This window comes from Ceratotherium simum, chromosome 6 (assembly GCF_057802395.1).
Source record: "Ceratotherium simum simum isolate JZ-2026a chromosome 6, ASM5780239v1, whole genome shotgun sequence".
NCBI classification, from domain to species: Eukaryota; Metazoa; Chordata; class Mammalia; order Perissodactyla; family Rhinocerotidae; genus Ceratotherium; species Ceratotherium simum.
Genome location: NC_141905.1, coordinates 20,328,745 through 20,342,905, shown reverse-complemented (window position 1 = coordinate 20,342,905; position 14,161 = coordinate 20,328,745).

The window sequence follows — 14,161 nt, the reverse complement described above, 5'->3', positions numbered from 1 at the left end:
ATCCTAAATAAAATATTAACAAACAGAATTCAGCAAATGCTAAGGAGTAATCTTTTAACAAAGTGAAGTTTATTTTGGAAATGCAAGAATAGTTCAATAAAGATATTCAATATTAAAGCAATTCCCAAAAAGAATAGTAGGATTATCTTCATAGATAATCCATTTGATAAACATCCATTCTTGATAAAGATTCTGAATAGATAAATAATGACAAGGTCATTAGCATGATAAAAAAAAATGTGTCTATCTCATCCAGACTACCATAATGCTTATGGAAAACCCCTAAGACAGTCCCATTAAAGTCAAGATCAAGACAAAAATGTCCGTTATCCTCACTATTATTTAACAATATTTGGAGGTACTAGCCAAGGCCAAGATATTAGCAGAAGAAATAAGAGGTATAAAAATTAGAAAAGAGAAGGTAAAAGTATCATTATTTGCAAATGATATTAATGCAGACCTAGGAAACCTCAAAAAATAATCTAAAAAAGTTTCAGTTAGAGAAATCACTAAGATAGATAGAAAATTACAAAAATAAATGAAACAGCCTTCCAATGTACAAACAACATCCAGTTAGAAGATATAATGGAAAAAAGGACCTCACTTACAATAGCAATAAAAGATGAATTAACTAGAAATAAGCTTAATAGGAAGTATACAAGAATTATAGAAAACTTAAAAATACTATTGAGGTCTCACCAAACAAGACAAACATATGGAAAGGCATATTATATATTTTTGTGTGTGTGTGTGTGTGTGTGAGAGGAAGATCAGCCCTGAGCTAACATCCATGCTAATCCTCCTCTTTTTGCTGAGGAAGACTGGCTCTGAGCTAACATCTATTACCAATCTTCCTCATTTTTTTTCCCCCAAAGCCCCAGTAGATAGTTGTATGTCATAGTTGCACATCCTTCTAGTTGCTGTATGTGGGACTCGGCCTCAGCATGGCCGGAGAAGCGGTACGTTGGTGCGCGCCTGGCATCTGAACCCGGGCGGCCAGCTGCGGAGTGCGCGCACTTAACCGCCAAGCCACTGGGCGGCCCTATATTCTTGAAGAGGAAGTTAACCTTATAAAGATATCATCTATCTCTAAGTTAATTTACATATTTACTGTGATCCCAATAAAAATGCCAACATGAATTTTTTTTAACTGGATAAATTGAGTCTAATCATATGGAAAAATAAATAGGTGTGGAAAGCCAGGGAAAAGTCTGAAAAAGAAAATTGAAGTTGGGGAACTTGTCCCACAGATACCAAATGTATTTAAAAGCTCTGTATGTGTAGTATTGGGGCACCAATAAACCCATCTTGATTTCCCTGCAGATATGCTTCTCCTCCATTCTTCCTCCATTTCAGTAAAGCACCTCCATCACCCAGTTGCTCATTTCAGAAACAGAGAGGACTTCTTTGACACTTCCCTATTCTTTACCCCTCACCATACATTTCTTTACCATGTTGTGCAAACTGTACCTGCAAAATACCTCTAAAAATTGTCCATATCTCACCAAATCACACTTGCCATCATAGTCCAGGTCAGCAGCTTCACTCACCTGGACCTCTGCAGAAGTCTCCCCGCTTCCACTCTCGTCCACTTCCTAGCCATTCTCCACACAGTCGGAGATGTTTCCAAAGGATAGATCTGATCATGTCACCATCCTGCTTCAAATCCTTCAATTGCACTTAAGACAAAATCCAAAATAGCTGACAGCACTATAAAGCCCACGTGGTGCGTGCGTCCTGTTTTCCTCCGCAACCTGGTCACTCCCGCGCTCCCCCTTGCTCCTGAGCTCTGGCCTCTCCCTCTTTTAGTCCCCTCAACTTGTTAAGCCAGCCATTGCCCCCCTCCACGCCTTCATACTCACCTTCATACTCACAGTTCCCTTTGCCTGGAATATTCTTCACATGGCTAACTCTTAATCATCTTTTTTTTTCCCAGTAAATTTTAAATTTTGAGATAATTCTAGATTCACATGCAGTTGTAACAAATAATACAGAGAGCTCCCATGTACACTTTACCTAGTTTCCCCCGACGATAACATCTTGCATATATAATACAATATCACAACCAGGAAATTGACATTTATGCAATTCATGACATTCAGATTTCACCAATTTACATGCATTCGTTTGTGTGTGTGTCTGTGTATTTAGTTCTATACAATTTTATCACAAGTATAGATTCACGTGACCACCACCACGGACAAAGAACAAGAATCCATCACAAGGATTCCTCAGGCTACCCTATTATAGCCACAGGCACCTCCCTCCTCCGCTCCTCTCCCTTCATCTTTTAAGTCTCTGTTTAACGTCATTTACTCAAATCTTCCTTGATCATCTCATCTACTTTTCCCTGTTAAACACTCTCATGATAATGTCCGGAACTTCTTGACAATTTAGAATTAGGAGTAATGAATGGAGTTAATGCCTTTGAAATGCCTCTCAGTTTAGGTCGGTGCACCCTGCCTTCTCCCCTACCTGCAGTGAAATGGGAGGGCAGACAGTGCTTCCAAAAGGAGAATATAGTGTAGGGGAAGTCTTGACCCAAAACAAAGCAGAAGTTAAAATATCACTGCTTTTGCTCCCATGGACTGTGGGAGAGAGAAGAGGACGCAGATCGTGGAAGCATGTGGAGACACACGTGTCATGGCCTCCTTTTCTGGGCTAAGTTCTGGAGTGGGGAAGCGTGTTCCATCACTGCGTGGAGGGAAGGCAGAAAGCAGAGGATAATTTGCCCAGTTTCCTGTTTGAAGCTGTGGGAGGAGATCTCTTTGCTCAGCTTGCGACAGCTGCATAGATAGACAGATGGAGCCTCTCTAATCCTCCTGCACCTTCAGGGCCCCCAGGCCATGGACGGCTCAGAAGTCCCCATTGTCTCCTGAGACGGGGATATGGCCATTTATGAGACTGTGCAGGGAGCTGGCCAGAAAGAAGGCAAATGTAGAGACTGAGCCACGGTGACATTGGAGCCAAGGGCTACAGACAGGCCACCCAACAGGGGCTGAAATGAAAGTCTGCAGCCAGAGTGGGGAGGACCGCCAGGTCAAGAGAGAATATGGACCTCACTAACCACAGCCCAGCCAGCGACACTCAGGGACTGGTGCCCTTCCCTCTGAAATACATGGTCACATAAGCCTCCCACATACCTAAAGGCCATTTTGGAAAGAAGTCAGTGGAGGATGAGGAAATCTGAACAACAGATTCTCCAGAAGGAACTGATTTAAAGTACTGGATTGGACTAAGTTGAACAGATTGGAATACATTTAAACATTTTCCCTGGGACCCAGCAGGTGGCTTTGGGGAAGATTAGATCTGTTTTGGAAAATAAGGAGCCTTTTTTTCTTTCCACACTTGAGTACAGTGTGGGTAAACCTGCAACTTGTAGCACAGATATTTGTTGGTGTGATTGTTTAAAATCTACCTCTCATATTAGACTGTAAACTCCCCAAGGAAAGGACATGTTTGGAGGTGCTTGTTTTACTGTGGTCTCTGTAGGGCTGAGCATGTAGTAGGTGCTCAAATATTATTCATTACAAAAATTAATGAATGCCTACAGATTCAACTCTGTGCTTTATCAATGATTCACCCATCCTGCTAGGCAAGTCTGCCACTTAAAATTCATTGAATAGACTCTAGATGCTTTAAGTGATCTCCAAGATAAAAGGTTTCATTGGGTCAGCTTTTCAATAAAAAGCTAGTCAAGGCCACTACGTGTTGTTGTGTAAAACACAAATGGCTTAGTGACTCTCCCCTGAGTGGATGGCTCTGCCACTAACTCTCTGTACAATCTGAATAAGTAGTTTGGCCTCTTTGGCAGGGGAGGGAGGTGGTGGTCTTAAAATTTTTTTTCTCCGTAGAAGAAAGACCTATCACTCCTGGCTTCACTGGTAAATGAAGAATAATTAATAAATATGATTATGAAACTTGCATACTATGGAGACATGCCTACAAGAAAAAGCTTGCTATTCAAATAACTTATGCCATTTAAAAACATTCTTTCCAAGGCTGTGCTGAGAAATCCTGGGCCTGATCTTTGGCTGAGTTCAATAAGTCACGTGTCCCATGGGAGGGGCAGCTCACATTTTGAAAAGAGGTGCTTCACAAAAGTATAGCTTCGTGAGAAGTCAGAAATGAGAGCCGGTTTCTTTCTTCAGGAACTCAGTATGGACCAAAAACAAGAAACCTCTTCAAGCAGCCCACCTCTGCTTTAAAGAGAAAATTACAACCCACCCTGAGGCCACGGGCACATGAGAATGGAAAGCTGCCACAACCTTAGTTACGATAGTTTTATTAGTTTGTGCCATGACATGGACATTATTTACTACAAGCACAAAGTTCCAATCCAATAACTTAGTTATTTCTGGTCTAAGCTTCTTGCTTCTGTTCCCATCAGTGTGCAGGTGTGTGATGTATTACGCAGTTGGACACTTCTATTAGCGAGAATGAGTCCTCTTTAAAAAAACGATTTGGCAGTAGGTGTTTGCCTCATGGGCTACTTCTCAAAGATAAATTATTTCAGTAGTTGTGCTTTGTCCAAGAGTAGAGTATGGTTGGGCTTTAAGTAAATAATTAATCAATATTTTTTAAAGTGCTCCTATGCCAGGGACCGTGTCAGTTCATGATGAAAAAGAAGAATCCTGGATCTCCTGTGGTTTTAGTCAAAGCTCTTTTGGTTGCAAGTCATGGAAACTCATTCAGACTAGCTTAAACAAAAAGAAGGGAATTGAGTGAAATGAAGCACAAATATTCATGGAACCAAGTACAAGATGCTGGGCTTCACATGGGACTGGAACCAGGACCTGGAGAGCCAGAGAAAGTTCTTCTCTATTTCCTTTTGAAAGTTTTTGGTCCCTCATTTCTGCTTCTCCCTGAGCATCTCCTTGATTTTTCTCTCCAAAGACTCAGTTTCTTTACTTCTGGAAGAAAATGGCTCAATCAGTCCTCCAAATGCTCTCTCATTCCTAGTGGTACCACCAACCACTAGGAATCCCTTTTTCCCAAATGCAAATTCCCGGGAAAGAAAATTCTTCTGGCTCAGCCAATCAATGATTTGGCTCTCTTCTGATCAGGGGTGCATTCCTGATCCATTTGGGAGAGACCATCTTACCAGTCAAGGTTTGGTCAGGGAAACAGAAGCCATCCATGTGTGCAAGTATGTAGAGTTTTATCACATGGAATAGGAGGACCACAAAGCCATTGGAAAGAATGGAGGATGGACAGTCAGGCAAACAGCTGCCAGTCATCTCAGCCTACACAGCTAAGCAATGGTTCTCAAGAACTGACCGCAATGCCATAGTGAATTTCAAGAACTTTGGGGTTACTCTCCCCACCTACCTCAGTCCACAACTGGTTCAATCTCAAGAAGTTCACCCAGGAGCTGCTCCAATGATCAAGAACTTCCTGGAAGCTCCCACTCTATGTTAGCCTGCTGCACAGATGAACAATACTCAGCAGTGGCTGCCAGCTCTCTCAGCTGCCTGTACCCCCAAAATGGGTGATTCATAGAAGTTTGCCCAGAAACTGCTGTGAACCTCATGTCTGCTTACAAATGCCTCCAGAAAGTAATCACTTCTCCTTCTCCTCTGTCTGCTAATTCTCATGAGTATCGCTTATCAGAAGACTCTGACCAGAACCCTATGTGGAGGAGGATTCTGGGAAATGTTGTTCCAAGCTTCTCTTGTGTGATGTAGGGGAAGTGGTAGAAGAGGATGGTGGTGGGCTGAGCCCCACCCCAGACAATCAGTGCAGCCCTGGAACCCCAGAGGTGCAGGACCACCTGGGGCAAACCTGGCTACAGGGCTCTATTGTGTGCATGCATGTGTGCGTGTATGTGTGTGTACGTGTGTGTATGTGCATGCAGGGAGGGGATGGAGGGAAACAGACAGGTGTTAGGAACTGGGGCACGGTCTGCACATCACTTAATACCAGAAGAGGGCAGATTTCTCAGACCTTCCTTCCTTGTCCTTTCCTACACAATCTGAGAATACTTCATTTCAGCTTGTTTTAAGAAAATGCACCATAAACCATCCAAAGTGCTAGTCTGTAGCAAACATTTGATGCTCTTGTCACCTCAGCATTCTTTCCTCCTCCTTCTTGCAATGGGCCCTCACTTTAATGTGCAGAGCCATCTTCTCGCTGGGAATGACTTCAGTAGCACTCCACAGGCATGTGTGCCAGGACTACTTATCCAACCTGCCGCCCCAGTCTGGGGGCCCAGTGATTGATAGGAGAATGGGGGCTGGGGGCAAGCCCAGCCAGTCAAGTCCTCTCTGAGAGGGACAGCTGAAGGACTGCAAAATTAGTGAAATGTGAGGCCGGGATTCACACTCTTCTCATGGAGAGAGCCTGTCTGAGAGAGGGAGACAAACACAGAGCCCTGGTCATCTCTTTTGCATCCGCATGTTTGGCAATATCTGAGGGCACTTACTTCTGGGCTTTTTAATTACATGAGCCAATAAATTCCCTATTTCACTTGAGTCCATTTGAGTTGAATGTCTCCACCAAACATTCTAACTAATAAATAAACATAACTAAATCTATTCTAGACTGTTCCTCTGCTCATGTGTTCTCTGAGCCCTGTTTCCCTGCCTCATCTCTATCTGTTAATTCCCAGTTACCGGTCACCACGAGGCCAAATGTCACCTTCTTCCAAAGGGAGCCTGCTCTCTTCCCCTGGACTCTCCTTTCTCCGTACTGTGGGAATGCTATATTTACTGTGCGCTGTCTGTCCTGAGTGAGCTGTTCACACACATTTCCCCACACAGTGTGAACACTGTAACACTACAGTGTTAAGTTGTGTGGGAGCTAGTGTCTTATTCATCCTTGTATTTCCCACTGGCTTAACTGGCTTCTTGCATGATAGATACCAACTAAACATTTATTGAATTTAAAACTGCCTAAAATCAACAAGAACAAAAAAAATTTAATTAAAAAATGGGCAAAGGACTTGAATAGACACTTCTCTAAAGAAGATATACAAATGGCCAATAAACACATGAAAAGATGCTCAACACCTCAGACATTAGGGAAATGGAAATCAAAACCACAGTGAGATACCATCTCACACCCGTTAGGATGGCTGTTATAGAAAAACAAAGCAAAACAAAAAAACAGAAAATAACAAGTTTTGGCAAGGATGTGGAGAAACTTGAACTCTTGTAAATTGCTGGTGGGAAGGTAAAATGGTGCAGGGGCTGTGGAAAACAGTATGTCGGTTGCTTAAAATTTAAACATAGAATTACCATGTGATCCAGCAATTCCACTCCTAGATATACACTAAAAAAATTGAAAGCAGGAACTCAAGCAGATATTTATACACCCACGTTTTTAGCAGCATTATTCACAAAAGCCAAAAGGTAGAAACAAGCCATGTGTCTACTGACAGGTCAATGAATAAACAAAATGTGGTATATCCTTACAATGGAATATTATTTAGCCATAAAAAGAAAAAAATATGACATATACTACAACATGGATGAACCTGGAGGACATTATGCTAAGTGATATAAGCCAGTAACAAAAGGACAACCACTAAAAGATTCCACTCATGTGAAGCTTCAGGGCCAAATTCATAGAGACAGAAAGTAGAATGGTTGCTGCCCGAGGCTGGGAGGAGGGAAGAATGGGGAGTTAACGTTTAACGAGTACAGAGTTTCGGTTTGGGATGATGAAAAAGTTCTGGGAACAGATAGTGGTGATGCTTGCACAACAATATAAATGTACTTAATGCCGTTAAATTATATACTTACAAATGGTTCAAGTGGTAAATTTTATGTTATATATATTTCACCACAATAAAAATTGCTTAAAATTTTGCACAAGGTTTTAAACTTTGGAGTCTTTCACATCCCACATCTCAGCTCACCCCCCAGCAACCAAGTGCAGGGCAGCTGTAGTTTCACTCTTCTAGAGACGAGGATACTGAAGTTGCAAAGATTCATGTTATGTCCAGAGTGACTATATCATGAAGCAGGTCTTCTGACTCTCAATCCCAGGCTTTTTCTGCTACTTCTCTCAGCATCGATTACCTTTTGGTAAGCGTAAGGGGAGTTCATAAGCCAGAGCCTCACACATGTCTTTTGCCAGAAGGGCTACTGTGGGTCTCCACGGGCCTCCCTACGTCAGTGAGGACAGGATGTTCGGCCCCTGGGTTCGCCTTGCTAGGTGTTCTGGGGTTGCCAAGTGTTACCAACTGAATGTTAGGTCCCCCTCAAATTCATACATTGAAGCTCTAACCCCCAGTGTGGATGTATTTGGAGATGGAACCTCTAAGGAAGTAATTAAGGTTAAATGATGTCATAAGGGTGTGATCCGATGGGATTAATGCTTTTATATGAAGAGACACCAGAGCGCTTGCTCCCTACCCTCCCCACACGTGCACAAAGAAGAGGTCATGTGAGCACACAGTGAGATGGCAGCCACCTCCAAACCAAGAGAAGAGACCCCAGAATGAACCTACATCGATCCTGGACTTCCCAGCCTCTAGAACTGTGAGAAATAAATTTCTGTTGATTAACCCACCCAGTGTGTGGCCCTCTGTCATGGCAGCCCAAGCTGACTAATACATCAAGTCAATAAAAGCAATATGAGCAAAAGAGTGTTCCTTTGTCCACTGTTCCTAGAAAACATACCCAAGAAAATCTCATGGGACAAAGGTGTCTACTGGCCTCGCTCTTGGTCGCCTCTGTCTATCCCATAGAGAAAGTGGCTTTATGTGCTGGCTGAGGTGTCAGTCCAGGTGTTCCAACATCAAAGGCCTCCTCCAGCAGAAAGAAAGCCAATCAAATCCCTGCACTTTGATCCAGGCAAGTCTGCCTCCCATCATTCATTCACCTCGGCTCCCTGTGAGGGTTCTTAGTCTCCAGCCCATCTTTGGCTGAGAAACACCAGGCTAGGCTGCTGCCAGCTTGGCTCTCATTCTGATGGCAGATTTTCCAGTCGAGTGGGTGCCACTCAACACCCGTGCAGTGTGAGCAGCGTCTGAGTGGCTTTGGCTGTCATCTGCACATTCTGACACTCCTCGAATGTGGAATGCTCCCTTGAGACACAGACATGAGCCACATGGGAAAACTACCATTGAAAACAATGAAGAAAACGGTTATTTTTCTTCAATCATCATGTTGTTGAGAAGTGTGGGCTCCATGTGAGTTCTATGTTCACTATTAAAAGAAAGGAATGAAAGTTAGCATGTACAGAATGCCTATCGTCTGCCAGGGAGTGAGCCAGGCCTTTCCCCACAGGTTATTTAATTCTTACAAATAATCCTGCAAGGCTAACCTGTACCCCAATTTTTAAATTCTTATTCTTAATTGTGGTAAAATACACATAACAATTTTTAAGTGTATAGTTCTATGGCATTAAGTACTTTCACATTGTTGTGCAACCATCACCATCATCCATCTCCAGAATTTGTTTCATCTTCCCAAACCCAAACTCCTCACCTATTAAACACTAACTTCCTATTACCCCCTCCTCTCAAGCCCTGGCAACTGCCATTCTACTTCCTGTGTCTATGAATTTACCTTCCCTAGGTACCTCATATAAATGGAATCATACAGTATTTGTCTTTTTATGACTGGCTTATTTCACTTTGCATAATGTCCTCAAGTTCGTCCATGTTGTAGCATGTGTCAGAATTCCCTTCTTTCTTAAGACTGAATAATATTCCATTGTATGTATATGCCACATTTTGTTTATCCATTCATCCATTGATGGACACTTGGGGGTTTTTCCACCTTTTAGCTTTGGTGAATAAATACTGTTATGAACATGGGTGTACCGATACCTGAGTTCCTGCTTTCAATTTTTTTGGGTATATACCTAGGAGTGAAATTGCTGCATCGTATGGTAATTCTATGTTTAATTTTTTGATGTACCACCACACTGGTTTCCATAGCGGCTGCAACATTTTACATTCCCACTAACAGTACACAGGGTTCCAGTTTCTCCACATTCTCACCAACACTTGTTATTATTATTATTTTTGATAGTAGCCATCCTGATGTGCGTGAAGTGGTATCTCACTGTGGTTTTGACTTGCGCTTCCGTAATGTCTAATGATGTTGAGCATCTTTTCATGTGTTTATTGGCCACTTGTGTATCTTCTTTGGAGAAGTGTCTATTCAAGTCCTTTGCCCATTTTTGAATTGGATTGTTTGGTTTTTGTTGTTCTTGAGTTGTAAGAGTTCTTTATACATTCTGGATATTAACTTCTTATCAGATATATAATTTGCAAATACTATCTCTCATTCTATTGGTTGCCTTTTTACTCTACTGATTATGTCCTTTGATACACAGAAGTTTTTAATTTTGATAGTCCAATTTATCTATTTTTGCTCTTGTTGCCTGTGCTTTTGATGTCATATCCAAAACCTCATTGCCAAATCCAATGTCATGAAGTGTTTCCCCTCTGCTTTCTTCTAAGAGTTTTATAGTTTTATCATTAAATTTAGGTCTTTGATCCATTTTGAGTTAATTCCTGTGTATGGTGTAAGGTAAGGGTCCATCTTCATTCTTTTGCATGTGGATATCCAGTTTTCCCAACATCATTTATTGAAAAGACTGCCCTTTCCCCATTGAATGGTCATAGCACCCTTGCTGAAAATCCTTTGACCATATATGCAAGAGATTATTTCTGAGCTCTCTAGTCTTTTCCTTTGTCTATATGTCTGTCTTTATACCAATAGCACTCTGTTTTGGTTTCTATAGCTTTATAGTAAGTTTTGAAATCAGGAAGTATGAGTCCTCCAGCTTTGTTCTTCTTTTTCCAGATTGTTTTGCTATTCATGGTCCCTTGAAATTCCACATCAATTTTAGGATGAATTTTTCTATTTCTACAAAAACCACCATTGGGATTTTGATAGAGATGGCATTGAATCTTAGATTGCTTTCAGTGATATCGACAGCTTAACAATATTAAGTCTTCCAATCCATGAATATGGGGTATCTTTCCATTTATTAGTGTCTTCTTTAATTTCTTTAAGCAACATATTATAGTTTTCAGTGTGCAAGTCTTTTCCTCTTTGGTTATGTTAATTCCTAAGTATTTTATTCTTTTTGATGCTATCGTAAATGGAATTGTTTTCTTAATTTTCTTTTTGGATTGTTCATTGTTAGTGTTTAGAAATGCAATTGATTTTTGTATCCTGCACCTTTTCTGAATTCATTTATTAGTTTAACAATTTTTTTTTGTATGTGTAGAATCTTTAAGGTTTTCTACATATAAGATCATGCCATCTGCTAACAAAGATAATTTTACTTTTGACTTTCCAATTTGGATGCTTTTTATTTCTTTTTCTTGCCTGATTGCTCTGACTAGGACTTCCAGTACTATGTTAAATAGAAGTGGTGAAAGTGGGCATCCTTGTCTTGTTCTTGATCTTAGAGGAAAAGTTTTCAATTTTTCACTGTTGTATGATGTTAACTGTGGGCTTTTCATATATAACTTTATTATGTTGAGGTAGTTTCCTTCTATTCCTACTGTTTTGAGTGTTTTTATCATGAAAGGGTATTGAATTTTGTCAATGCTTTTGCTACATCAGTTGGGATAATCATGTGTGTTTTTTTCCCCTTCGTTCTGTTAATGTGGTGTATTACGTTGATTGATTTTTGTATATTGAACAATCCTTGCATTTGAGGAATAAATCCCATTGGTCATGGTGTATAATCCTTTTAATGTGTTGTTGAATTCTGTTTTCTAGTGTTTTGTTGAGAAACGATCCCAAATATTTTACAGATGAGGAAATTAAACCCCAAAGAGGTGACACAATTTCCCCATGGCCACTCATTTAGTAGGTGGTTGGAGTTGGGGTTCAAATCTAAGTCTGTCTGATCCCAGAATCCATGCCATTTTCACTATGCCAGGCTGCCTCTTATTACTCCACAGTGGGGTAAGGAAGGGAGAGTACGGGCTGTGAAATACTAGCTTTGTGACTTTACAAGAAAAAGAAAAATTTAGCAATTTCTGAGTCTCAGTTTGCACATCTGTGAAATGGGGATGATGATGCCTACTTTCCAGAGTTGTTTGCAATGTTTAAATAAGCTAAGGAATGTAACGCCCCTGGAATATCCTGAGCTTTTAATTAATGGCAGCATGTATGGCCCTCAGCCACCGAGTTGTGCCTCCCATCTCAAGTGCAACTTGCTCCCCCACCTTAGACACTCGCTTCGTGTGCAGCCTTTTGGCCAAATTACTGATTTCTTTTCTTTGCTGTAAATATTCCAGAAGCATTAAAACCTTCAATAAGTGGTCTTGTAACTTTATGTTCTGGCCAACAAGGAGGTCTTCATTTTCCCTATGACTCATCTATTCCTTTTTGCAGCTCTCTTCTAAAGACCTCCGGGCATTGACATTTCAAGTATCCTTGTCTTTTGGCTCCCCTCCAGAGGCCTCAACTCACGTCTTGAATTCTTTCTCTTCCTTTCCTTCTTTTTTGGCAAGCTTGGTCACCAGAGCATTGCTGGTGGAGATACCTAGTGTTTTTAGGAAGGAATATTTCTCTCCATTTGTCACAATAGTTCCATGCAGATCATTTCTGGACCCAGCATGCAGACACGGTAACTGAGATTCATAGTGGTGATGAGATTTTTCCAAAACACCCTAAAGGGAAAAAGGAAGAAGAGAGTGGCAAATCCACAAATTCTACTCTTGGCTTTCTGGGCTATATACTCTTCCAGTTAACAAGAATTTGTCCCTTTCCTTGGAAATGAGAAGCACAAAGCATGAATCCTGAGAATGCCCTTATAGTGTAGCTGGAGGAAGGAGCTGTGTGCTGACCAGGGAGGTACGGGGGGGAGGAGCTGTGTGCTGACCAAGGAGGTACACGGTGGGGGGGGTGGGGGAGCTGTGTGCTGACCACAGTGGTACACGGGGGAGGAGCTGTGTGCTGATAAGGGAGGTACATGGGGGGAGGAGCTGTGTGCTGACCACAAGGAGCATGTTATAACTTTCTCTACAAGGGTTGCAGTCAGAACTGCTATTAAATTGCACTTTGTATACAGGAACATCATAATGAACTGAGCTCCAAGAGCCAAGTTTATGAGTTTATGAGTGTTTTCCACCCAAAAGGCCCCAAGCCCTCATTAAAGCTATAAATACCAGAATCCCTTCATCTTTGAAATACAGCCAGTTCTAGGCCCTTCTTAAATAGCCCAAAGCCGGTACACGCAATGCATGTGTGTATGGTGAAAGAGGCCTTTATGAGTTTGCTGCTGCTGGAGGTCAGACAGAAGGGTGGGTGGAATGTACTGGAATGTCTGGCAGATGGCAGAGGCAGATTCTGGGGATAAACTGCTTAGTGGGCCCCTTGGGGCTGAGTTCTAATCTCTGCCACGTGTGGGACTGCAGACTGGTTGGTTAACCTAGCCTCTGTAGCTATCTCCACAGCCAGGAAGACTGGCATGAGGAGGGGACTCCCTTTGCTGGCTCCTGCTCTAGAGAGAACATGAGAGGGTGTCATTCTCCAGCCCCTTGAAGGTTGAGCATTCACAGCCCTAGCACTTGCCCTGGCACCCTCCCAAGAGAGGCCTCTCTTCCTGCTAGACCATGTCCCAGCCTTTCCCTTGTGTTCAAGAATGTAGGTGACACACATGCCCTGAGCAGGGCCAGTGCTTCATCCCGCTTACTTATCTCTCCTAATTCATGCACTCATTCCATAGCAAATATTATTTAGGACCTACCATGTGCCCCACAGCATGCTAGCCTCCACGGATAGAACAGTGAACAAGACACACACGGTCTCTGCCCTCCAAACCACACTATCTGGTCAGGGAGCAAACCACAGAAAAGTAAATAAACAGAAAGCAAGATAATTGCAGATTGTAAAAAGTTCTTTAAAGAAAAAACAAACAGGGTAAAGAGCAGTTTGGAGGAGGGGCTGTGCTCCTTCTATGGGTGGTCAGAGAAGGCTCTCTAGGAGCTGGGTGGGTGTGGGGCTGCATTCCCAGCAGCCAGGACCTGAGGTGCAAGGGCTGGAGGTAGGAAAGAGCTTGCGGTGTTCTGGAAACAGCCAGGAGAGGGGCTGGAGCCGATGAGCAAAGAGACGAAGTCTGAGAGTCAGCACGGGCTGTGTCCTCATAGGACACGTGGCCCTAATGAGAAGCGGAAATTTACTGGAAGAGCAGGGGAAGCAATAGAAGGACTTTAAGCAGTGAGAAGAGTGATACA